Source organism: Lissotriton helveticus, chromosome 5_1 (assembly GCF_964261635.1).
Source record: "Lissotriton helveticus chromosome 5_1, aLisHel1.1, whole genome shotgun sequence".
Classification (NCBI taxonomy): domain Eukaryota; kingdom Metazoa; phylum Chordata; class Amphibia; order Caudata; family Salamandridae; genus Lissotriton; species Lissotriton helveticus.
In genome coordinates, this window is record NC_136065.1 from 1,374,189,645 (window position 1) to 1,374,215,282 (window position 25,638).

A 25,638-nucleotide genomic window follows, 5' to 3' on the forward strand; every position below is an offset into this window, starting at 1 on the left:
TTAGCTGCCCGCTGGTATGTTCACAATATATTTTATGTGATGAAATGGTTTCGACTTTTTTTTCTGTATAGCCATATTAAGAGCCATTTCATGTGTATTTCTCATATACCAACAAGCAATAATGCATAACAATGCGTGTTTACTTTTGCATTTAATTCATAGCTTAAGTGCATACAATATATATGACTGCAATTTTTCAGTATATTTGAAAATTTCAAAATGCATTTATGTATTTTGGGGTGGTAAGGTATACACTATACTCTATAGTATGTTGTACTATGTTATACTATGCATAGATTAGTAGATATGACCATAGTTAGCGTGGAGTGGGTGTCGTGTATTTCTATAGGTTCTGAATCGATCCCCCTATTCCTGACCCTATTCTGGTTAAACTACCTAGCTAGTTAACTAACAGTCAGCCCATGAGGCAAGAAATCCCCCATGATGCAGATACCGTTATCTGACGCAGTCACACTACGGCACAGGAACGTGTTATCTGATTAGGTCATAACGCTTGAGATCTAATTAGACAAGCGACATTCCTCCAGCCCCTGATAAGGCATACGACGTTCTCATAACAAATCAAACCTATGACAACCTGGATAATCCGTGCGGCCATTGTTTTGATTTCACAGAGAACTTTAGTAAAGAATGTGCTAACGAGCAAGTCGTATGACATCTTTATTGACGTACCTATGTCCATCCTTACGTCAATCCCGGCACCTTTAAGGTATAAATATTGCCGACCTTGCCCTATGCAAACACACGCGTGGTGACAAGACGGAGCAGCCATACTTGCCGAAGCCGAGAGCAGAAGCAGACCCCGCAGGCAGCAGCCCCGCCTTCCTGACGCGCTGAGAGACGCGCTGCTATCTCAAGCCGAGAGACCCAGCACCGGCGCTTCCGGGTAGCCCTCGCAGGCAGCCTGGAATATCGAGAGCAGAGAAAGAGATACCATTCCTCATTCATCCTAAATTCCAGGTACAGAACTGAATAACCCCTCCTAGAGAATTCTTTAGTTATTCACTTGGCAAAAACAAACTTAACTTAAACTGTAACTTTCTATTCCCGCCCACGCATTAGACTTAGGTCAGGTACACGGGGTAGGCGTATTTAGAAACACCAGTTGAGCACGTTTAGTCAAATGTATATGTGTATGTAAATATATTTTAATCATTTTAAAACATCATATGGCTCAGAAACCATATCAATGTTTTTACAGTATTATTTTATACTATTGCTTTTAATGTATGCACTTTACTTAACTATAAGTATTGCAATAATATCGATCCATTTCTCTTGTACGAGAAAAGAGACTGATCAATAAATAACATCTTTTATTGAACACGCCCGTCGCTTCCTTTTCTCTACATTCTGATGAGACTAAGAATGCACGTACTGACTGAGTAAAATAATTGCCTTGTGCTCACACGACTCTTGAGATTGACTCTTGATTAGGGGAGAGCAAAGTTGTCATGTTCTATGGTTGTCAGAAACTAAATCCCTTCTTGTCTAATCAGGGGAGTTAATCCTTCCTTGAACATTCGAGAAAGTTTCTAGCGAACTCTGAGCTTAGCTGGCAAACCCAAAAATTAAGTCTAGCATCGACAGTAGTAGACCTAGTTAACGTCTGGCCTAGGCCTTTACTGCTGTAGGTACTATTCCAATGCGCAGAGCCTATTGGGAAAATAGGAGCTACACTACAATATAGCGTCACGGTCTCTAAAGTTGAAGACCCTCGCAATAATGGGGCGTGGGGGGCCCCCGGCTTAGGCTTGCCTCCCGGGACCCTATGTGCTCTTTCAATGGAGAAATAGTTCGAGAGTTGCTTCGGTTTAAGGTGCGTTGTAACCAGGGACTCCACAAATAAGTCCGCTGAGGGCTCCTCCATTCGTTCCGGGACCCCTAGAATACGGATGTTGTTCCGTCTCGCCCTCCCGTCATAGTTGTCCAACTGTTCGCTCATCAACTGCTGCTGTTTTTGAAGCTGGGCAACTTGCTGCTGAAGTGTGGAGGTGTCGTCGATCAAGGCCGCCGTCTTGACTTCTACATCTTTGACTTTAGTGTCCATTTTTCGTAAGTCAGCTCGCAGGAGGGTCACCTCAATGTTCACGGAGTCAATTCGAGTCTCTAGAAAGGAGCGGACCCCAGCGATGGCTTCCATTACGTCCTCCAGGGTGGGAGTCTTTGCCCCCTGCGAGGGGGACGGGAGCTTCAGATCTCCCGAGGGGGCAGCGTCTCTGTTGTCCCCTCTTACGCTCCAGGAGTTCTTATTGATCTGTCTCTGAGTTTGGGGCCGCGACCCCTTGCCGGACGCCATTGCCTCCCGCCGGTAGGAGCCAAGAACCAGCTGGGCAAAGCAACGCCGGGCGAAAGGATGGAAGCCATCACCGTCCCACTGCGTGGAAGCGGAGCAGGAGCAGGATCCACAGGACTCTAACAACCTGACTACGCAGCTCGGACAGGGCACACCTCGCGTGGGTCTGAGGGTGCCGGGGTCCCCACCTCCAGGAATCCGGGCGCTGTGCGTGAGGTAATGCAGGTAGTCACGGGGCGGATGGGGTAGATATAGAGGAGTTCAGACCCCACCCACGCTATGTCGCAGCTGCGTGCATCTGGCCGTCGTGGTGTAGCAAGGTGATGGTGGGCTCAAGAGGAGAGGAGTGTTCCCCAAGGGTAGGTCGGAGGTGCCAAGTTCTAGAGTAGTGAGGGGCACCACAGCCAGTAGCACTCCCACCACCACAGGTCAGATATCAAAAGTAAGAGTTGAACTTAACAACTCTGACCTTGGGAAAGGTTGTAATGAAGCATATTTTCAACATGGGGGGGCGTGGCCAAGCGCCTAAGATGACGGACGCATCTTGCTAACACTCTGCAGTGAACCCCCCGTTTATCCTGTGCATCCTCTCAAATTGGCGGTTTTCCCTGCCTTAGCCCGCATCCACAGTGCCTGCGAGATTCAATGGCACTTGATGAGGACCCCGACGGCTATCTGTGACAGCCCCGGGCGCTGCGGCCTGTAACTCTGCGGGAGCCGGGTTCCAGCGGGGCAGACGCGCGGCCCCTGCTGCATTCAAACCTCACGACGGCCCCTGCGGAGAACTCGCGACTGCCATGCTATGCTGCCCACTGAGTCTGCGGCTCCCTGGAGAGGGCAAGGCTTGATACCGGCGGCGGTCTGCAGGGACGTGGACGCCGTGTTTGAGCCTACTCTGGCCGGCACTTGCCACGCAGGTCTGAGCTACGGTGACGAGTGCTGTTCCCGTCGGCAGCCCATTGACGGTTGGCGGGGCCTTGGCAGAGCAGGGAGGCTCCATCCGCTTTTACCATTATTATTGCCACTTCATTGCGCTGAGTAAGAGCGTGGGCGATTTATGTGCTTATGTACTGAGAAATCATTTTAATATTTTAAAAGTTAGCAGCACAATCTGTGGGGAATTGGTGGTGAGGAGGAGCCCAGCACTTCCGGGCAGACAGCAAGCAGGTCAGCGCTCCAGTTCCCCCGCCCCTTCCCCTACTTAATGCGGATAGGACAGCGGCCGTGCAGCGGGCAAGCCGAAGGCACGCCGAAGGCAAGCCCGTCTGCGCCCATCCGCGGCCGGACGGGGACCGGGGCCTGTACCCCTGCCCAAATCGATTGCCAGCCTATTCAGTATGGGAGAGAGGAACTATTACAGCTGTGCCCTCCCTTGGTGATGGCTTGTAGACATTCCATGGCGGCGATGCGACTGAGTAAGTGCCAACACTGCTCCTATACGGGGAGAAGGGAGCAGGGCAGTCAGACAGGTCTGAAATAGCTTATGGACGGATTACTAAATTGTAGATCCCTCAGTAAGCATAGCATCGAGATTTCGGAGCTTCTCATAGATGAAAATCTCGACGTATTATTTCTGACTGAAACTTGGCTGGGGCCTAACTCGGACCCTGATCTAGTAGAGGCCCTGCCCCATGGATATACTATAGTTAGAGTTGACAGGCCAGAGGGCAGGGGAGGTGGAATCGCAGTTATCACGAAGGCACCTTACGAATGTTCCCTTGAACCCTTACTGGTGAATAGCAGTGAGGCAGGGCACTTTGTAATAAAACTAGGTCCTAAGTCTTCTATTACCGGGATCCTCCTCTATAGACCTCCCGGAGCACTTGGGAACTTTAAGCCCAGTCTTCTAGATGGCATAGCCCATTTGGCGATCAGGCGGAACAATATTCTTGTGCTGGGTGATATAAACATGCATTTTGAAGACGCTCTGCATAAGGAGGCGGTCGAACTACGTCAGGACTTACAGTCTATGCAGCTGGATCTTAAGTCGGCTGTCCCCACCCACCGACTAGGTCACTTGCTAGATCCAGTGTTTGCCAGCTGGGAGGGTGTGGAGGTAGGGACTCCACTTCCAGTCCCCATATCTGACCATTTCCTGGTGCCTTTTAGTATGGCAATAACCATAGAAGACCCACTGAAGGGACGGACCAATAACTTTCCCTGCAGAAAATGGAAAAACTTCTCGCTAGACACCTTCAACTTGCTGCTTAGGGAAGGAGGCCCACCGGGAGGGTCGGACAGTGAGAATGCAAGTAAAAACCTAAATGAGCGCATTTTACAGGCCCTCAACAAAGTGGCACCTCCCTTATTGAAGAAATCTGTAGGGAGAGTCAGAAGATCTGCTCCCTGGTTCACTCCCGACCTGCAGAAGGCCAAGGCAGAATGCAAGAGATTGGAAAGGAGTTGGAGAAGAGAGTTTAGAACGCAGGAGCGGAGGCTCTACAGAGAAGGACAGAGGAAATATCAAGTCCTACTCAGAGGAGCTAAGGCCGCCCATTATAAAACCAGAATAGGAGAGGCTGAGAATTCCTCTAAGGAACTCTTTAGAATCTATAAAGAGATCTCCACGGTGGCTGATTCGAATGCCCCGGGTAACGACTCAGTAGAAGAATGTAACAGAGTAGCGAGTAGAAGAATGTAACAGAGTAGCGGACTATTTCTCTCTGAAGGTTAGGAACATCTATGCTTCTTTCACTAGCAATCCAGGGAGTGGATTGGCTTTTGAGGAAGTGCCTGGAGATAGTGTAGTGGGACAAAAATTGGACTGCTTCATAGTCCCTCCTCCAGAGATTTTAAGAAGCATTTGTCTCAGCATTAAGTCTGGATCCCCCAGTGACCCAGCCCCTCCCAGGGTGCTGGGAGAGAGCTTAGAGACTCTTGAGACGTACATTAGGCACGTCCTGGAGATCTCTTTTGCATCCCATACGCTGCCAGCATCCTGGAAAAAAGCGGTGATATTACCTATCAGGACAAAAACCACTCTCAGCCATGATATTCTTGAAAATCTAAGACCCATCTCCTTGCTGCCTTATGTAGCGAAGGTATCGGAGAAAGTGGTCAATATCCAGCTGACCGCACAGATGGAGAGGGCTAAGCTTCTGCATCACTCTCAATCAGGGTTCCGGGCGGGCTATTCCACCGAAACCGCTCTGTTAAGAGCCACAGAAACCATCAGGCAAGGAGTAGATGCGGGACACACCATGGCACTGATAATGTTAGACCTCAGTGCGGCGTTCGACACTGTAGCACATTTCACCTTGCTGCAGTGTCTGAACAGAGGAGGTGTCTCGGGTCTTGCGCTGGGCTGGCTGAAATCCTTTCTGACAGAGCGCAGTTCCCAGATCCAACGAGGCTCCTTTCAGTCCAAAGAGGTGGCACTTGAGCAGGGGGTCCCTCAGGGCTCGGCCCTGAGCCCCACTTTATTCAACTTATACCTGTCCCCCCTGGCTGAGGTGGTGCAGGCGTTTGGAGTGGAATTAGTATCGTATGCTGATGACACTCAGTTGCTGATCTCCCTATCCCAAGCACCCTCGGCTGAGGCTTCCAACTTTAAGCAGTGCATGCAGGAGCTTGCCTCCTGGCTGAACGGAGCCAAAACGGAGGTGATAGTGGTTGGCAGAGACAAATCTTACTGGACCTCAGGGTGGTGGCCACAATGTCTGGGCCCCACCCCTATACCCTGTCTAGAGGCCAAGAATCTGGGAGTCTGGGTGGACTCGGCCCTCTCTTATGAAGGCCACATCCACCGGCTAGTGGGGAAATGTTTTGGTGTATTAAAAACCCTCAACAAAACATTAGATCTGCTCCCACTAGAGGCCAGGCAGACTATGACGCATGCTCTAGTTACTTCCCGCCTAGATTACGGGAATGTCCTTTTTCTGGGTGCTCCGGAAAAGAATCTCAGGCGGCTTCAAGTTCTGCAGAATGCGGCAGATCGTCTGATTTTGAGACTACCCAGAAGGGCAGCGTCTAAATCAGCCCTTGAAGCTCTTCATTGGCTTCCAGTCAAGAAAAGGGTATTGTTCAAATCCCTTCTTATTTGCCATCGCATCCTCTGGCACAAGGCTCCAATGTACCTGGGAAACCTGATTACGAGGTATGTACCGGGCAGAACATTGAGATCAGGCGGGACAGGACAGCTGGTAATCCCTAGTATTAAGAAAGCGAGAATGGGTGGTCGCTCATTTCGCCTCTTAGCTGCGCAAAGCTGGAATAAACTCCCGCTCTGTCTGAGGATGGAACAATCAGAAACCAGATTTAGGAGTCTTCTCAAAACTCACCTGTTATCTGAATAACCCTCTAGCATGAGCTCGGACCGGTGGCTTCTCTCTACTATTGTACTAGCCCCTTCTCCACAGCACGGGGACACGCCGGAAGGCGTAACCAGGCGCTTTATAAACTCCTTAAAAAAAAAAAATTGCGATTGCGGCGCCTGCTTAGCGGCAGGGGGCCACGGGGTTCGACGCGTGGCTGCTGGGGCGAGCTCCGGGGCTGGTGCTGTGGTGTGTAATGGTGGGTGGCCTGGGATGAAAGTAAGGGAAGTCTTCAGGAAAAACTATAATGTCCATGGGGCCTCCAAGATCCTCACAGCCTCAGCCTCAATTGGTTCCTGACTGGTCTTAAAACCTGTGAAACCTCCCAGTTAGCCTCTGCATTGCTCCCCAGATGCTCGACCAGGCGATACAGAGACCATTCAACGTCGCAAACGCCATGGATCGTAAATGACTAACCAACGTGTAATTGTCGAACCATTCAGAAGGTACGCAATATTAACCCCAATGGCGATATAACCTGACCAGTCTTGCCTACCCAACGTGTTAACGCCTAAACAATATGTAGTGTACGCCAATTGTAACCACAATGGCGTTATAACAGGACCAGTATTGCCTTCTTTCTTTCTGTACTGAATATGCTAAAAAACTTTTTCTAATAAAATCATTTGAAATAAAAAAAAGAATTCCTCGTCTCTGGGAGAGTCTCACGGTGCGCTACCACTCCTCTCTGCTGGGGATAGATGGTGCCACACCCATCCCCGTCTCCAGCCCAGCCAGCCTGCCCACACCTGCACTCCAATGCCGCATCCTCCTTCTCCCTGATCAGTTCACCATCATCGAGAGGCTGTCTGGCCTGCTGACGGCCAACCTTTGCCTTGAAAATGTTGCTGACGGCCTGACGCTGTACCAGTGCAGCTACTGGTTCAACTCTTCCAAAGATGTTAGGCTACGTCTCAGGCCACCCGTCCAATGTCAGTGGCTCATTTCCTCAGTCGGGCTAGATCCTCAGGACAGACTCCGCTTCTCTGCAGGGCCTTCGCATTCCCAGGACAAGACCCAAAAGATGCTATGGTCAAGCCACTGCGCTTTCCCAGGGCATCCACCGTTTCATGTGCGAGGCAGAGTCTTACCGTGGACTCGTGATTCACCCCTCCACAATCCCCCTGGCCTTCTCCAGCCCAAGAAAGGCAGAAACCTAATCAATCGCACCTTCGCCTCCGGTAGCCGGCAGGATGCACGATAAGGCAGGCTGTTGAAGGATTTCAGGCGCCGGGCACCAGATCACTAAAGACTAGTGTTTGTCATCTTGTGCCGCAAGGCCATGTCCCTCGCACTTCTTCATTTCTAAAAGTTAAATTCCCAACAAATTCAACTGCAAATAGGTCAAGCCATGTCCTGTGATCTCGAGGTTTAACCCTGAGGATAGCGTTGAAAGAATATATTTTTTATGTGAAACTCGCATCATCAGAATATGGTGTCTATGTTGTGATCATGACCACATGGCCTGCTACAGTTGGTCATCCATGCACCTGAAAGACACCAAGTAGTAGGAGGCCATGTTACTCTTGGCAAGGACCCAGAATGACACTTCCTGCAGGTAAATCTCCTGACAAGGAGTGATCACCCAATCCTCCTTCAAAAAGGTCATGGGAAAGAGAAGTAATCTTTTTCCTCGAGGTGTCACTCTCTTACACTTTAACCACAGATGTGCCACATTAAATTTACTGGGCCTTGCAGTTACATATCATAGGGATATACCCTAAGTGCAATTTTAGCCCCTCTAACATAATAGCACAATGACTGAGTTCAATGCAATATGTATTAGAAAGACAGGTCTGGTTTGCTGCAGACCTGCAACCTGGTCCATTTCACAGGGGGAGATGCTGCTCTGGTAAATGGAACAGTCACTCTCTCAGGGACTCAGTGGTATTTAGGAAATACAAGTTTAATGCTTAGAATGTCACACTGAAGTATCTGTACTAATGGTGGCACAACGCATGTTCAAAAAACAAATTAATACATGTGCTTTACCAAAGAACATATTGACATTGTCAGGGTTAAGAGGAAAGTCAACACAACAAATGTTTCTATCCTGATTCACAGCACCAGGTTCCCTAATTCCTACACCAATGTTTATCACTCTCGTTACACTACTCGGAGAGCAAAGGAATAGGCTAACATTGCCTACAGGGGAAGTGTTTGAATTGTTGCTTTGCATACCTGCCACACAGAGGGCATCTATATCATTAGACCTTTAACTGGAACGGCAAGGAGTGGGAGGAAGCCTTCTGTGATCAGAATTTAGCTGAACTCCGTTTTAGCTCCATGGGTCCAACCTAGGTCCAGGAACGGCATCATCTGGGGTTATAGGCAGCTTTTGCTCACACCAGAGAAATTCTTCTGTTCTTAAGGTAGAATCATATTGAAACTGCACTTCCACTGCATTTAAGGATGATGCCCACTGAATCCACGTAAGGTGTAGTGTTCGAGCATTAGGAATGCTGGCTTTGGTGGCAGCCTCAAGGGCATACAGCAAAGATTTGTTTTCCCTGCACCAAAGGACACTTCTTGAATGAGGGATTGTACAGCTGCAAGAATTTTCGCAGTGGATGCGAAATAGGATTCTGCATTTGAGCACAAGTGTAATTTGTATGCAATGGGAACATTCTGTTCCTCATTGTAGATTACAAAAGTGTACCTGGAGGTACTTGGTATGATTCTCAATACTAAGATTGTTTTGTTAACACTAGTTTGCAAATATTTTGAATCCAGTGTGTCTGCTTTGAGAGTTTATCTGGTTAGTGTTTTGGAGAAAACGTGGGAGTTATCAAATTATACAATGGTTTAACTTACTCAGCGAAATGTGGTAAGTAGGCTCGTCCAAAGATCAGAAATTCCAATAGGGCATGCAGGTTTCTAAGTGTATTTTGAGGTTGCAGAGTTGCACATTTGTGATGGAAATTAGGTGCTTTTCCTTTTCAGTCGCTAGATAACCCATAGGCTAGGAAGACTACATTTAAGTAAGCTATTTTACAGAATGTATTTTATAACTGTGTGAGGCCCATATGGTCACTATCCAGTCCACGTGCGTTAAGCGTGTTTTTAAATCATCATCTTTGTGGTAGATATCGTCAATGTAGGACAAAGCTTCATGATCTGGTTATAAGATTTCTATAATGCAGGCTGAGAATAAACCTGAACTATTCTATAGCCCGTGAGGAGCCTTTAGAACGAACACTTTAGAAGGAATACTGGGAGCTGAAACTGGTAAATGTGGTTTGATAGCTATTTTCAGGTGATCTATTTTGACTAAAGAATACATTAGCAATATCCAATGTCGGTTTAGATTTCTAACACACCTAATGTGCAAAAAGACCTGTACTGTGTGTATTGTACACTGCATATTTATGCCCCCCAGGATGGTTCCCTAATAAAGATTGGAGGCCAATCCCATTCTGCCAAGATTATATCATAGGACTCAGATACATGTGACCAGAAGGCTGCTTTTATCGTGCACTGAATATCTCCTTCTGTTTGTATTTCTACAGTGTAAACCCTGGGCCACAATGTCTGTCTGGAGTTTCGACCTGTATGTACTCCTCAGTTGGATTCACCAGCGGAAACTCTCGTAGAGGCCGATACACTATTGTTCCTTCTGCTGCACTGTCTGTCTAGCAGCATTCACGCCAAAGTCCAGTTCTGCACAAGTGTCCCTAGTGTGTAGGGCATGTTTTCTAGAAAGTCCAGCTACTTTCTTCTTCTTTACAGGTGCTTTAGAGTCCGGACCCTGCTCTTCTTTCTTCGCACTAACCTCGGTGTCTCAGCTGATTCTCACTTTTGTTTCGTATAATCATTTTAGCGTCTGTAATCGCTTCGACTCCCTCCGATCATCAGAGTCCTGAAAAGAATGGGAAGAACGCCCATATAATACTCATACTGATTCGGCTTTTTAATCTTGTTGCGGTTCCACAAATTGTAACCACCCCGTCTGGACCTTTGAGCTACAGAAGATTTGGTCGGCTTTTTCTCTCACCCTTACCTTCTGTTTTGGCTTCTAATGTGGGTTTATCTTTAATGTTACCCTCAGTTTTATTTTTACTTGTAATACACGGTTTTACCGCCCTTGTCAGTAAGGTATCACAGCCCACAGATGTGTAGGTCTCCGCTATGGTTTTAGGTAGCTCTTGTTCCTGATCCTGTGCCAATCTTGGACGTACAGCCAGTGCTGATACTTCCCACGAATATTGCTTAAAAAGATGAAGGACATCAGTGCAAAATTACTGATTGATTTCATTCTGAGATCCAGGGCTGATGCAGCTCTGTGTCCGTTTAATCACCTCTGGGAGTACTGCCAATAAGGGTGTTACATGTGTCGTAGTATACATGCATAGAAAACATGCCTCCACAGGTGTTACAGTTCTCTACGGGTGTCACCATTCCTAAGGGTAGGCGCATAGTAAGAATTCTATGTTTATCTTGTGGTGGTGTGTGAGGGTAGACCGCTTCTAATAGGTTGGTCTTACGAGCAATCCAGAAGGCTATTGTGTTACGCTTTATAGGCACCTTTCCCATAATGGCTTTTATTGTCTGCGGACTTATTGCCTGAATGGCAACTTGTCCCTGTACCAAAGGTCTTACTGGAGCCTGTCTAGTATTTAAGGTTCATAAAACATATTGTTGGTATGTCCTGACTAAATTAGTAGTGCTAGTACCTCCGCTACAGTAAGTGCACATGTGTTCGTCCATGATTTGGCCAAGTAGCTCCTTCATTACTAAAATGCTCCAGTCTGACGTGTATTCGTAAACCAATTTTGATGCTCCTGATATGTGAGAGGGATCTCAAAGTATTGGAATGCTCTATATTCATTACTTTTGTGCAGCTGGTCGGTATGCATGAAAGTGTCATGTATTAGCATCAATTGCCTCAAACTCCAGCCCTGAGTAAAATGTTATACATCCATATACTGCATGCGCAGCTATTACAAAAATAACTGCTTGTTACCCCAGAGCTGGGGACTCCGTTTGCTTGGAGTTGTGTTACGGCCTTTTTATAATTAACTCCTATTGCAAGAGGAGTTACCGCCATTAAGTGAATAGATTCAATCAATGAGAATCAAAAATGGGAGTCCACAGATAGGGATTTACCTATTAAGAATCAAGCTTCACTAAACCATAGAGGCATAGGGATTCCTTATTTATCTGCAAGAGGTTCCAACCTAAAGTTGGATCAGCTCCATTAGACCTTCAATCCCTTGTCTGCCCCTACTTTCCCTCTCGCCATCTCCGATCCTCATCCAAAGGCAACTTCACTGTCCCTAGAATTAGACTCTCTAGAATGGGTGGCAGATCCTTCGCGTACATTGGACCAACTCTTTGGAATTCTCTCCCCCTGAATATTCGCTTAGAAACAAGCTATATCCAGTTTCGCAGAGCCGTCAAGACCTGGCTTTTCAATCAATAACGCTATCCCTGTCTGCAACGTGAGGCCACTTAGTACCTAACCTGTTCAGCTCCGGGAAACCCTTTTTGGGTAGCTGTTGCGCTTAATAAGCTTAATTAATAAATAAATAAATAAATAAACCATGATTAAAACAGATGTCTCTGTATACTTGTAATGATTGCTCTTTTGGGTGTGTTCATTCAAGACTACTCCGGGCTCCCCCAAAAAATAAGCCCCACATTGGGCGCCATGTTACATATCTTAGGGATTTACCCTAAGTCTACGTGTTTAGCCCCCGCCCAGCACAATAGCACTAGGACTGAGTTCAATGTATGAGAACAGCAAATCTACCGCAGACATGCAGCTTGTCCGGTTTCACCTGGAGATGTGCACTCTGGTAAACGGAACAGTCCCTCTATCAGGGATGCAGCGGCATTCAGGAAACACACCTCACCTTTCGCACTATGTTACACTCAAGCATCTGTTCTAATGATGACACAATGTATGTTTAAAAATATTTACTGCATTATTCTATGAATTAGTACATGTGCTATGACCAAAGAACAGATTGCTATTATTAGGACTAAGAGGAGAGTGAACACGACCAATGTTTCTATCATGAATCACAGCACCAGGCTCCCAACTTCTTACACACACCCTTATCACTCTCTATACATTACCCTGAGAGCATACAAATATTCTAACTTTGCCTACATGGGAAGTGTTACAATTCCCACTCTGCATACCTCCCATATAAAGTGCCTTTGTGTTTACAGACCTTTAACCGGAAAGAAGGAGGAGGAGGAGGGAGCCTTCTGTGATCAGAGTTCAGCTGAACTCCGTTTTAGCTCCACAGATCCAACATAAGTCTAGGAAGGACAGCAGCTGGTGATAGGGAACCTGACATCTCTGGACAGCTCCGGTCGAAGACCTCTCTAATCTAAAATGGCCAAATCCCAGTGTTTATATAATACAAGCATTTGCAATGCAATTGTCTCGCATTTGTGAAAGCTAGAGCTATTAGCGTTGAAAATGACAATGTTGTTTACATTTGTTTTTTTGTTTGCAGTGGAGCGATCATATTTGCATATAACACTATTGCCATTTGTATGACCTCACAGTGCTGGATAATCAGAAAATGGGAAATAGATTATGAGGGAGGGGAGAGAAGAGTAACATGCTGCCTGGAAAAAAATGAGCTTTACCCGAGAATAATAAAAAGTTTACTTGCTTGACACAAGTAAACAGCAGACTCCATTTTATTTACCATATCCACCATTTTAGCATGTCCTACAAGTACACTCCGAGGCATTAACTCATATGTAGAAAAAAAGATACAACAGAAGGACATTTATTCGATGTAACCTTGTTTTTCTGCTGTGCTAGTTGCTGATAGTGTTATTAGAGGAGTTGTCATTTTCACCTAAACTTGGATTTTTGCGTCCAGCAGCTTAAGGCTGGTATGTGAAAGAATTGTTTTCTGTTTTTTGCTCAATACTGTATTTTTTACAGGAACTCTCAAGTCGTACCTTAAAGGAAAAAGCTGTTACCAAAAGCTATAAATACACTAAATAGCATATCGTTTTGTCATTTATGCTGACTGAACAGATTTATTTGAACAGTTTAACCAAGCCATGGTATTTAAGTAGTGTTTGTTGTTAAAATAGATGTGAAGATACTTGCCTTACACAAGAGTCTTGCAACATTTTCAGATTGAATGCCTTGGAAAGTAAAAACCGATTTAGGAAAACGATGGTGACTTTGTATCAAGTGACTGGATTAAAAGTCTACACTTCATATGGCGTGAGGATTTCTGGTCATCAGGATACTACAAGAGGAGAGATAAATGATTGACTGCTGCGCTCGGGTCTGGCAACTGCCACCGCGTAGCCTTCGAAACGTGGCGAGCTCAATTAAGTTGCTGAGAGAGCACGCACCTAACTGGAGCCTCGTTCAGGCACCCAACACTGCGGCCATAGCACAAGAAAGTGGAGGGAATGTGTACAAGCCGCAGGTGATCCATGTTTGAGCCTCGGTGTAGGCTCAATATCCTGTGAATTTAGGCAAATTTCCTCTTTTCGCTTGCAGTGTATAAATGTATTAATTGAAGGGGTTGTGTGGCAGGGCAAGCAGTGTTGTGGTGGGGGCGAGTGGGTGGGTGAGAGACAGCACATGAGAGACGGCACAGGGAGATTGGGTGTAAGAAGGGTTAATTAAAAAAAACAAGCATGAAGTCTGTTGTTGAAGCAGTGGGCGCCGTGCTAATAAAAGGCCCCCTGCCACACAAGTCCCCTGACGTAAGAGCAACACATTAGAGGCACTGCTGTAACAAAGGAGACTCTAACGTGGATCCACACAGTGAAAGGATGTGGCGCAGCAGTTAAAGCTGCTGACTCGGGGATTGGGGATCCATGTTCGAGCCTCGGCTCAACATCTTGTGATGTGGACAAATTACTTTTTTTCCTAACTGCCTGCACTATATAAATGTTCTAATTTAAATGAAAAAAGCTACAATCGCAGCGGCCTTGGAGGGATGGTGAGGGCAGGCAAGTAGTGTTGTGGGAGGGATGAGGGGGTACGGAGAGAGGGCATAAGTGATTGAAGTATGACAACCGTTGTTTAAATTAAACAAAAGAAAGCAGCATATCGGAGGGCAAGCAGTTCTGTGGCAGGGATTAGGGTGTGGGGGGCGGCACACAGAGAACAAGTGAAGGCAGGGCAAATTAAGTTGCCAAAGCTAAGTAAACAGATAGTTTAACGAGCGAAGGCATGCCTAGAAAATAGTGCTCTCAAAGCTCTCTACATAGCCTGATGAGTAAGAACACATGTAAAAGGAGCAGTCCTCATGGGAGGATACAAAAGTCCAAAAGGAGGGACTACGAAGCGTATCCATCAAACAGAAGACAGCATTTCCGAAGCACAGAATAAAGAACCAATTAAAAAGATGGATGGTCCTCCAAGCCCATATTCTGAATACAGTATATCTCAAAGAGACAAAGCATGCGCTGCCCGAGCGAGACCTAAAAATCACCATTGCCTAATCTAACTGATTGTGAGTGACAAGCAGGACCGTAATGTCACGTCCAATATTCTTGTAATGCGTCACCTCTGTGTTCTTGACATTGTTATATCTCATTTATGTACAAGACAATCCTGAGATATAGATATTTTTGGGCACCACAACCAGGATCATGTCTTGTATGCTGCAAATAGGCTAACAAGAAAACTAATTTAAATCTTATAAAAGGGAATAACTAAAATCATGCTAATGCCAAGTACTTCTGAAAGATGGAGTTTGATGCAGGAATTTATACCATTTTCTCCCCTCAGAAACAGTTTTGCCAACTATAATGGCACTTCTAGTCCTTCCCCAGGGGACAATCCTCCTGGCAACTTCCCCAGCCAGTCCAGACTCAATAGTAGTTTGTCTTGAAGGATAGGTGGACGAAAGGTAGTCCAACAGCATCTGAGCCAGCCTCTTCATCTTCCACTGGATCCATCCCCTCAAAATCACTCTGACTAATCCTTCCTCCATTACACACTTCAGCATGAGAGGAGGGTTTCCTACCTCAACAACAATTGGGAGTCTATTACGAATGATTGCTGGGTGCTTCAGCAGGAGATACGCCTTCCTGTTTCTCTTGACATCCCTGGACCATCCTCCTTCTGCAAGCAAGTTCTATCCGGCACATGCTTGATCTTTAAGGCAGACATTCTTGCCCAGTTGAACAAAGTGGCTTTAGAAGTGGTGCCCTTGGAGGAGAGGAGCCTGGGTTTTTACTCCCTTTGCTTCTTTCTCTTTAAGAATGATAGGTCTCTCAGACCCATTCGGTATATGAGGCTGTTAAACATCCTCAATCAGCCGGACAAGTTTAAATATGCTACCCCTGAGCCATGTGCTGCTGGCCTCAATCCCTGTGATTAGACTGTCCCTGGACCTTCAGGAAGCCTAATTACATATGCTGATCCTCCCAGCTCACATGCCCTATTTCTTATTCATACCGCGGCCCCAGAACTACCAATTGTTTGTACTGCCATTTGGTCTCACTACTGCTCCACAATTCTGTACCAAGGTGGTGGCTGTGGTAGCAGGTCAGGAATTCATGTATTTGTGGACTTGGACAATAGGCTGTTGAAGGCAATCTCTGGCACAGGTCACAGCCTATCTTCAGCACTCTATAACCCTTCTGCTCGACCTCAGGTTCTCCATCATCGTCATCGAGAAGTCCCATCTCGCCACCACTCAGAGACTGAGCTTCATTGGTGTGGTACTGAACATGACCAGCATGAGAGCTTTTCCTCATCATTAGAGGATTACTGGTCAGGGTATGATTCTGATGTTTCTGTATCAAGGAATGATCCTAGTTCTGCTGAGCTCGATGGGCTTGGAGATACTTTGGTGTTGCATTGTAGATGGCGGCAAGGGCCTGTCAGTGGTGCTTAATGACAACAGTGGCTGCACCATCAAGTTAGTCTCTCAGTTTTCATAGAGCTCTTCAATTTTGTCTTCTCAGTTGTATATTGGTGGATGTGTAGCTTCAATCTGATGGTAGGTCGTCCGTTCAGGCCTCTACAGTTGTAGGCCTCTGTTGTTACGGATGCCTCCTTGTTAGGCTGGAGCGCTCACACGGGGAACATGTCAGCACATGGCCTTTAATCCACATCAGAATAACTGTTGCACATCAGTATGATGAAGTTGCAAGAGATCTGCCATGCCCTGAAGGCCTTTCTCTCTTTCATCTGATGGAGTGTCATTTCACTCCTTTCAGACAACACAACCAACGTCCAGCATGTCAGTGGAGACTTTGTGTGAGATACCTTATGGCTGTGGCTAAGGGCCTTACAGCAGGGCTTTATCCAATTGGCTTTTACCAAGCAGGCACCCTCCATGTGAGGGCAGATATATTGAGTCAGATCTCACTGGAGGACCATGAGTAAGACCGTCATCCTGAAGTGACAAACATGCTCTTTTTCAGATTGTGATGTTCTTGCATGGAACCTTCATCGCCGCCCAGAACAGAAAGAGTCTATTCTGTGTTTTTCACTTCCCTTCGAAAGGTTCCCTGGTGGGCACCTTCAGCTAGCTTTTTACGGCATCTGGCCTATGCGCTCCCACTGATCCCTCTCTTCAAGGGTCCTACAGAATATACAAGAGTATCAAGTACTGCTGATTCATATTGGGTGATGGGGATTTGGAACACTGATCAGTTGGAACTCAGCGTTGCCCTCTTATTTCTCTTCCAAGCATGCTATATCTTTTCCCCAGCAGGGAGGTCTGGTCCTCCACCTCAGGCCATAGATGCTTCATCCGCATGCATGGAGAACGAGAGGTGGTGACTAAAAACTGTCTGTTTGCCACTGGAACAAGGGGATGTCATCCTTGCAGCATAAATACCTGTTAACCAAGTTGGTCTATGTTAGTTGCTGGTCCATATTATTTGCTTGCTGGTAGTCTAGGGGTTTAAACATCTTTTAAATCTAGTTTTTGATGTTCTCCACTTTTAACTACTTGGCTGCCCTTTCTGACTTCATGTATTTTCCCATTCAACTATCTTTCTTCACGTCGCCCCTATTGGCCCCATTGTCTCACAGGCCTATTATATGTATTTAACCCCAGCCCCTTTTTTACCCTGCAGTGTGATCTTATCTAAGTGGCAGCCTTTTTATGGCTTATTGTTTAAACTAATGTACTGTTACTCGGTTCACCTTCTTACTTTGAAGACTGTGTTCTTGGTGGCAATCACTTCAGCCCACAGTGTCAGTTAATTACAAACCTTGTTGGTCTGGTCACTTTTCACCGTTTTCAATCCAGACCAGCTGGTATTTCGAGCTTGTCCATCTTCTTTGCCGAAGGCTGTATCTGACTAATGAGTCACATGAGTCAGTTCATCACTCTTCCATCCTTATGTCTAGGGGATCTATAAAGCACATGGCTGTCCAAGGGCTTCCCAGCGCTGCAGAGAAGAGGCTTGGAGGTATGGAGGAGCACTCATGGGAAGAGCCAGGTCTTGAGTTTTTTCCTGAAACTGCGTTCGTCCTTTAAGAGTCTTAACTCAGTGGTCATTCAATTCCAGATTTTTGGTACCAACTGAGAAAAAGATCTCCCTCCCCTTCTAGATCTCTTTATCCTTAGTGTGTTCATGTGGAAGTCAGATGCAGTTCTGAGTGATTTGTTGGGAACATATGGGTAGACGAGGGACTTTAGCAGGGCTGGACCCCTGCCATGTGCAGTTTTATAGGCTAGGCAAAGGGCTTTAAACCTGACCCTGGATTGCATAGGTAGGCAGTGGAACTTTTTTCTTAGGCTGGAATTTGGCCTGCGTAGTAGTTGGGTTCAGGGCCTCGCAGGGATAGTCCGATGGATTTCCAGCCTCGCAAAGGGTGAACCTGTTACTTTAAGACATCTTATTCAAAAAGAATTACTAGGAACTCTAAAAGAGCATTCTCTAATTGTAAAGAAATTTAGAACTGCAGTTGATCTTTTACAATTAGATGAATCAGCACTTTTTACACTATCTGCATACCAGCTGAAGTCCACTTTGAAACTGGCTTCCTGGAAACTATGTTTTAAGATGGATAGGGAAGCCCGTATCTCAAAGAAGGGTGTTTCTCTGGCCATCGACTCCTGCCTAATAAGAAAAGTACAATCTTATGTTACTTGGAATCTCCCAAATGGTGTACGCCGTTTCTGGTTTTTATTGAGGCAGGATCTTCTACCTTTGAATAATTTATTGTCCAGATGGTATGGTTCCTTAGATATGTGTGATCTTTGTAATAATTCAATTCAGGATATGAACCATGTGCTTTTTGTCTGTCCGGCTCTACTTTCACATCGGCGTAAGTGGTTGAGACCAATTTGTCTAAAATTAAGTATCTTGTCTGCCACCGCATTTATAGACGCCATTTACAATCCACCCAATGAAATGTTCTGTCACAAAACATTTTAACTTTTTTAAAAGCTTTTTAGATATATATTAGTGGTCTATAAAATGTTTTCTTTTTTTGTATTTTTTATTGTTATTGTATGAAAATGTATATTTTTCTTTGTTTTTCTCTTATGTGGATCTCATCAGAGTTCCAAAATCATAAATAAATAAATTGAATTGAATTTTCAGCGAGGATCTCACTGACTCCTGCTTGGGTATCTTTAGGAGCATCCTGGCCACAGTGTTTTGGATAACCTGTAACCTGTTGACTACGTATTTGGGGCCCTCAAATACAGGGAGTTAGCGTTATCCAGTCATGAGAAACTAATGTCTGGATTACCGTTCTCCGGGCCTGTTCTGGGATGAGATCTATGATCTTATGGATCATACGTAGAATTCCAAATCAGGTAGCTGAGAGTTTTTTTGCTTAGGTTTCCATAGAAAGATTATGGTCCATCCACATCCCCAATTTCTTATTGGAGGGCTTAGAAGCAAGGGTGCAACCCAGCTTTCAGGCCAGCTGATCCTGTTCCAGGGCCTTGTGCAGTTGCCCAGGAACATCAGCTCCGTTTTTCTCGCCGTAAGCTTTAGGCTGCAGTTGGCCATCTAGCTTGCTATCTTTTCCATGGCAAACCATTGGATGGCTTTGTCCTGAATCCCAATCTCCCTTAATCTGTGTATTTAGATACTATGATCAACTGTATCAAATGCTGCACTAGAGTCAAGGAGCAGGATGGCGGCGGATCCCTCCTGGTCCAGTATCATTTTGAGTTTCTCTGTGATCAGGAGGAGAGCAGACTCCCTGCTGTGTTCAGGACGGAAACCCATATGAGTCTGATGCAAGATGTTATTCTCCTCAAGAAATTGTGAAATGATACTGTTGACATGTTTCTCCACTACTTTACCCAGCATGGGTAGCAGTGAGTGGGGTAGAAATTCACAAGTACCGTGGGATCAAGATGAGGCTTCTTGAGCAGTGGCTTTACGATATCATGTTTCCACTTCTTGAGGTCTATCCAAGTGATCAGGGCTAACGAGACAAGGTGAACCATTGTGGAGAGGGCGGGATCCCCACCCTGGAGTAAAATGTGAGGGGGGCAGGATCGAGTGGCGAACCTGATTTGATGTTCTTCAGTAGGAGTCCTGTTTGTTCTTTGCTTAGAACCGGAAAGGTGTCTAGTACTGGGGTTGCTGACGGGCCATGTTGGCCTAGGCTGGAGAGCTGTCTTGTCCTGCCAGAGGTGTCCTGCTCCACTTCAGAGCCACCCATGGGGCTCATGTGCAATAAGTTATATATTTTCCACTTTCTTTTTGAAAAAAGTGGCTAACTCATTGCATCTGTCTTGGGAGGATTGATGTGTGGAGATGTACTGCTCAATCGTGGTGAGCGACTTTACGATTTTGAATTGTTCCTTGGGGGAGTTGAAGGTTATATTAATCCTTTCTTCATAGTATTTAGCCTGGGCTACCTCGATATCATCGTGATATTGTCGGATGGAACTTTTGTATAGCATCTTGAGGTCTGGGGCATAGGTCTTCCTCCAATTCCTTCCTAATTTCTTGCACTTATGTTTTTTGAGAGACTAGCTGGCTGTTAAACCAAACAGCTCTTCTGGGCTTACATTGTGCTTTCATTTGAGGTTTCTAAAAGCATTTCTCCACTGAATAATTAATCCAGTCCCTCAAATGCGTATGGGCCACGTTAGGGCCATCTGTTGGGGACAGTGTGGTGGATTTTAGGAAATTGATCCATCTTTCTGGAGCAACCCAGGGCCATTTCCTGCCTGAGTTCATGTCACCAATCGACGATGTTTGAATGAGTGATTTAGCGTACAAAAAAGGGATGAAGCAATGGTCAGAACAAGGGACTTGGACCGGGCTGAGCACCTGTACTTTAGGGTCATTAGAGAAAATAGGATCCAGAATATACCCTTTTTCGTGAGTGGCGGCGCCCACCAGCTGGGAGAGTTGTAAGGCTTCAAGGTCTGAGCGAAGTCTATTGGCAGCTAGATTGTTGGAGTTGTCAAGGTGTATATTAAAGTCACCAAGCGCTGTGAAAGCTCCTTTCCCTATAATGCAACTGGCTAGGAGGTCAGGAAGGGCATCTAGAAATGTTGTAGACGGCCGTGGTGACCTGTAGATGAGGGTTCCGTAGAATAAGGGTGTGGGGGTGAGTGTGATTCTGAACTGCATGGTCTCGCAATTGGTTAATGTTAGGGGTGTGACAGAGCAGCTAAACTGCTCTTTATTGATAATGGCCACCCCTCCACCTGGCTTTCCCAACCAGTCATGCTTGCTAATGCTGGAGCCCTGGCGGAGGGTCATAATAATTTCATGAGTTGAACTTTCTCTGAGCCAAGTTTCTGTGATGGACAGTATGTCAAGTGATTCTTCTTCTAGAAGCAGCCCAATCTCTACTTTGTGCCCTGGGAGGGATCTGCTGTTTATGAGCCCCATTTTCCAGTGTGTATCGTTCCCAACATATCCTGTGTGATGTGATTGTAGTGTGGGCTCCTGTCCCAAGTGAAATTCCAGTGCAGGCAGAGCGCTCTGTTTCTTAGGGGACTATACGGCTCATTGGTATGCGTGCACTGTGGGAACAAGGCAGGCCTGAGCTGCCGTAGCTCGTTAGCATTATACCTTTGAAAATTAGAGTAATGCAAGGGGATTTGCACAGGTTTCCTGGCCCCTGGTCCCGGTCGGGAGCAGAAGGGCTTGCCTTTGGCATGACTTCTGTGTGCCAGCGGAGCACCCGCTGCGCATGTCCAAGCTGCTGCCGCCTTAAATAGGCGTGCTCGGGCAGCTAGAACGCTAACCTATCCACTCTATTTTTTTTTTTTTACGTTTTTTATTGCAGAACCAATATATACAGCATACTGTTATGAAGACCCTGCACTGCCAACGCTAGTGCGTATTTCCTGTTCAGATGAACTCCTTACACGGCCTGTAAACCCACAACCCGAAGGCGTCGTCAAGCGATGGATCACCATTCTCAGCAACCTTTAAACATTAGTATTCTTCATGCAAGGATTTCTGCAGTCCGCTTTTACTTTTTTTAATCTCCCACCCCGAACCCCACCTCCCCCCCAACTTCTTAACTCCCTAACCCCCCTCCCCTGCCCACCCACAAGTGCCCCCACCTACGCCTGAGCTCGCTGTTAGTGTGTGTGTATGAGTACTATCAGGAGTGACTGATTAACTATGGGGAAAGTGTACCTGGTGTGTTTATGGGAGCTTCATCACCTAAGTCGGAAGGTCCCTCCTCCTCCTCCAATGTGCTGTCTCGCATGGCCTGCACCAACGTCTCCCACGCCGCTGCCGCCTCCTATGTCCTGTCGTCGGACTTGCGGCGAGCTAGCTGATATCTGAGTGTGCTTTCGCTCGCCGCCCATTTGAGAAACTCATTAACCCACCGCCTGTGCGTAGGGCCCTTCTTCGATTTCCAGTTCCTTGTTATTTCTCTTTTGGCCAGGATCAAACCCATATCTATAAATTTACTCGTGATCCTATTCCTGGGTGTGTGCGGAAACCAGTGCAATACGCTGATAGCCTTGCTGTATTGTAAATCCCTGTCTGTTACTTCGTTTAATTTCTCGCCAATCTCCCGCCAGTAGTCCCGTAGGTGGGGGCAGTCCCACAGCATATGTTCCAAGGCCGCCCCTGCCGCAGTACATCTGGGGCATGCCGCGTTCTCTACTCCAAAATACTTCCCGATTTTCCCCGGTGTGAGGTAGGCTCTATGGAGGATATAAAAGTGTATCAATTGGAAGCGAGCGTTCCTCGTGCTCTTCCTTGCTTGCCTCACTAGTTGCGCCCAAGTGGTGTCAGGGATCTCTATCTGGAGATCTAATTCCCATTTAGCTTTCAGTGCCGATAAGGGTTGCAAAGTTTCACGCAACATCCTAGAGTAAAGGCACGTTACCGCTTTATAAGTACCAGCTGCTATCATGGTATGTTGGCAAGCCATGGACGTAGCGGGCTCCAGAATCCCTTCCCCCCAGTGCACCTGCATAGCTCTGGTCACAGCAGCGTGCATCAAAAAGTCCCCCCTTGGAAGGTCAAATCGATCTTGCAGGGTTTGGTATGGGATTAACGCCCCATCTTCGTATAGGTCACCCATTATTTGCAGCCCCGCGTCCTCCCACATCTGTAATCGTGACCAATCGCCGCCGTGGGGGAGCGCCGTCACCATCCCCAGCGGTATCTCAGGTGCGTACATTCGCCGCACCCCCGCTCGTCGTTGCGATCGATTCCAGCAGAGCCTAAACGTCTGCTCTTCCAGAGACAAATCTCTGAGGGCGAGTCTCTGCTGTAATGTGATGTACGCTAGAACATGGCGGGGGGTGCCCGCTTCCCTCCCATGCTCTGGACCTCGGTACACCCTCGCCACTTCCTGCGTGAAAATCTGCAATTGAGCCGCCAGATAATAGAGCTCAAAGTCCGGGACCGCTAGCCCTCCCTCATCCTTCGGTCGGAGCAGCGTAGCTAACGCTATTCTACGCCTGCCTGTACCCCAGAGAAACAATGTTAGTATTGACCTCAGCTGTTGAAAGACAGAACCGGGTATCCACACGGGCAGTGTGCGAAAGTAGTAAAGAAGGCGTGGCAAAGCTATCATTTTCATCAATGAAATGCGCCCCCTTACCGAAAGCGGGAGGGTGGTCCAAAAGGACATGCAGCCCTTCAGTGCCCGGATACAGCAGCCCACATTGCCCTCCAGCATATCCGCAGCCTTGTGGTACACATGCACCCCCAAGTACTTCAGGCAACTGGGCTCCCAATTGAGCAGCGGGCGGGTGGTAGGTCGCATCTCTCCCTGTCGCAGTGGAAATAAACAGGATTTAGACCAGTTGACTTTTAGACCAGACAGCCTCCCAAAGAGCGCAAGAAGTCTCTCTGCGCCCTCCAGCGCATCACTTGCGTCTTCCGGAAACATCAGGAGGTCATCCCCGTACAGCGAGTTAAACTGTGGGCTTCCCCTGTAGACTAGGTCCTTGTAATAATGTCCCGTCCTGGCTTCCGCCGCAAAGGGCTCTATCGCCAATGCAAACAGCAGAGGCGATAGTGATCACCCGTGCCTAGTTCCACGGCACACCCGATATTGGTGCGATATAAGGGAGCCCACCCGCACTCGTGCCATCGCTGATGTATACAGCACTCTCGTCCAGCCTATGTAACCGTCTCCAAGGCCAAAGCGCTGCATGACCCTGTACAGATATTCCCACTCTAAGCTATCAAACGCCTTCTCAATATCGATTGATAGTACTAAAGGCGAATGCGCATTCGGGTCTCCCAGCAAGCGTATCAGTCAGCGTATAATAATAGTAGTGTTTCGCGTGGGGATAAAACCGGATTGGTCGCTATGGATCAACCCCGACATGTGCTGTAACAGTCTGGTCGCCAGTATGGTACTCAGGATTTTGTAGTCCGTTGTCAGCATGGACAACGGCCGATAGGATGCCGGTCTGCAGCTCTCCCTTCCCGGCTTCAGCAACGGGATCATTAGTGCTTCACACATGGACTGAGGTAACCGGCCTCTAACCTTGGCTTCATTATATACCGTTTGGAGCCGCGGAGCAAGTTGCTCCAGGTATTTACTATAAAATTCTATGGGCAACCCGTCCTAGCCCGGGGTTTTATTACAGGCCATCTGCTTCACAGCACTCCCGATCTCCTCTAGTTCAATATCCCTGCCCAGGGTCTCTGCTTGCTCTTGGTCTAGCTGCGGTAGTTGCAGCCCCTCCAGGAAAGTGTCAATTTCGCATTCCTGTCACTCCAACGCACTCTGATATAGCGTTCCATAGTACAATTGGAAGCTGTCTAGTATTTCCATTTGGGTGTTATACGTGCGGCCCCCTTCCCCCTCTATGGCCAAGATCGGGTGGCTACGTTTAGTGGGGTTAGCCAACCAAGCGAGCAGCGTCCCAGCCTTGTCCCCCTCAGCGTGTGCCCTCGTCAAATAGGTCTTGTGGTCGAAGCTACGAAGCCGTTCCATTTCGACCGCCACTGCTTCCTAGGCCTCACAGACAGCATCCTGTAGCAACCTATCCACTCTATGACCAAGAGGAGGACGATCCTCTTTATGGTCAAGGTGGAGATTTAGGTGCAGTAAAACAACGAGTAGAAATTATCTAAAAACAACATAAAAACGAATTGTGGCAGGTAAATAAAACTGTTGTGGTAGTCAAATTCAACAACAATTAAGCAGCAATATTTCAAGCTACAGGTAAAAAACGATAGTACCTCCAGAGAGTGGTGACACCGGTGTGCCTCCTTTCAGCCTTGCGTCCGTGCTGCAGCCTTCATGAATAGGCGTGCTTGGGCAGCTAGAACGCTAACCTATCCACTCTGTCCTCCTCCTCACCCTACCAAGAACACATGTGCTCTTACTACTTTGACTGTAAAATACAGAATAAAGTAGATGATCAGCTCTTTGTAGGTTTTGCTCACTTTCGTTCTCTTCGTCGACTCTAGAAAGATGTTCTTTCCATATATATTTGTAAAAAAAGTATTGTCTCACAGCTCAAGCATGTGACCAGACTGTGTTGCATTGTGTCCTTCGTTATCCAGTGATACTAAATCACACTTTCCAAAGAGGATTGCTTTGGAACTTATTTCTAAATTGAGTAATCTGCTAAAAGAAAAAGATAATTACCTTATCTAATGATATTTCTGGTGGTC

General features: G+C 46.8%; 1 protein-coding gene across 2 annotated transcripts in view; it reads left to right on the top strand.

The window, feature by feature from the left end:
- Positions 1-25,638, top strand: part of FANCE (FA complementation group E) — a 177,329-nt gene that overhangs the window by 73,558 nt on the left and 78,133 nt on the right. The gene's annotated exons all lie outside the window — the stretch shown is intronic.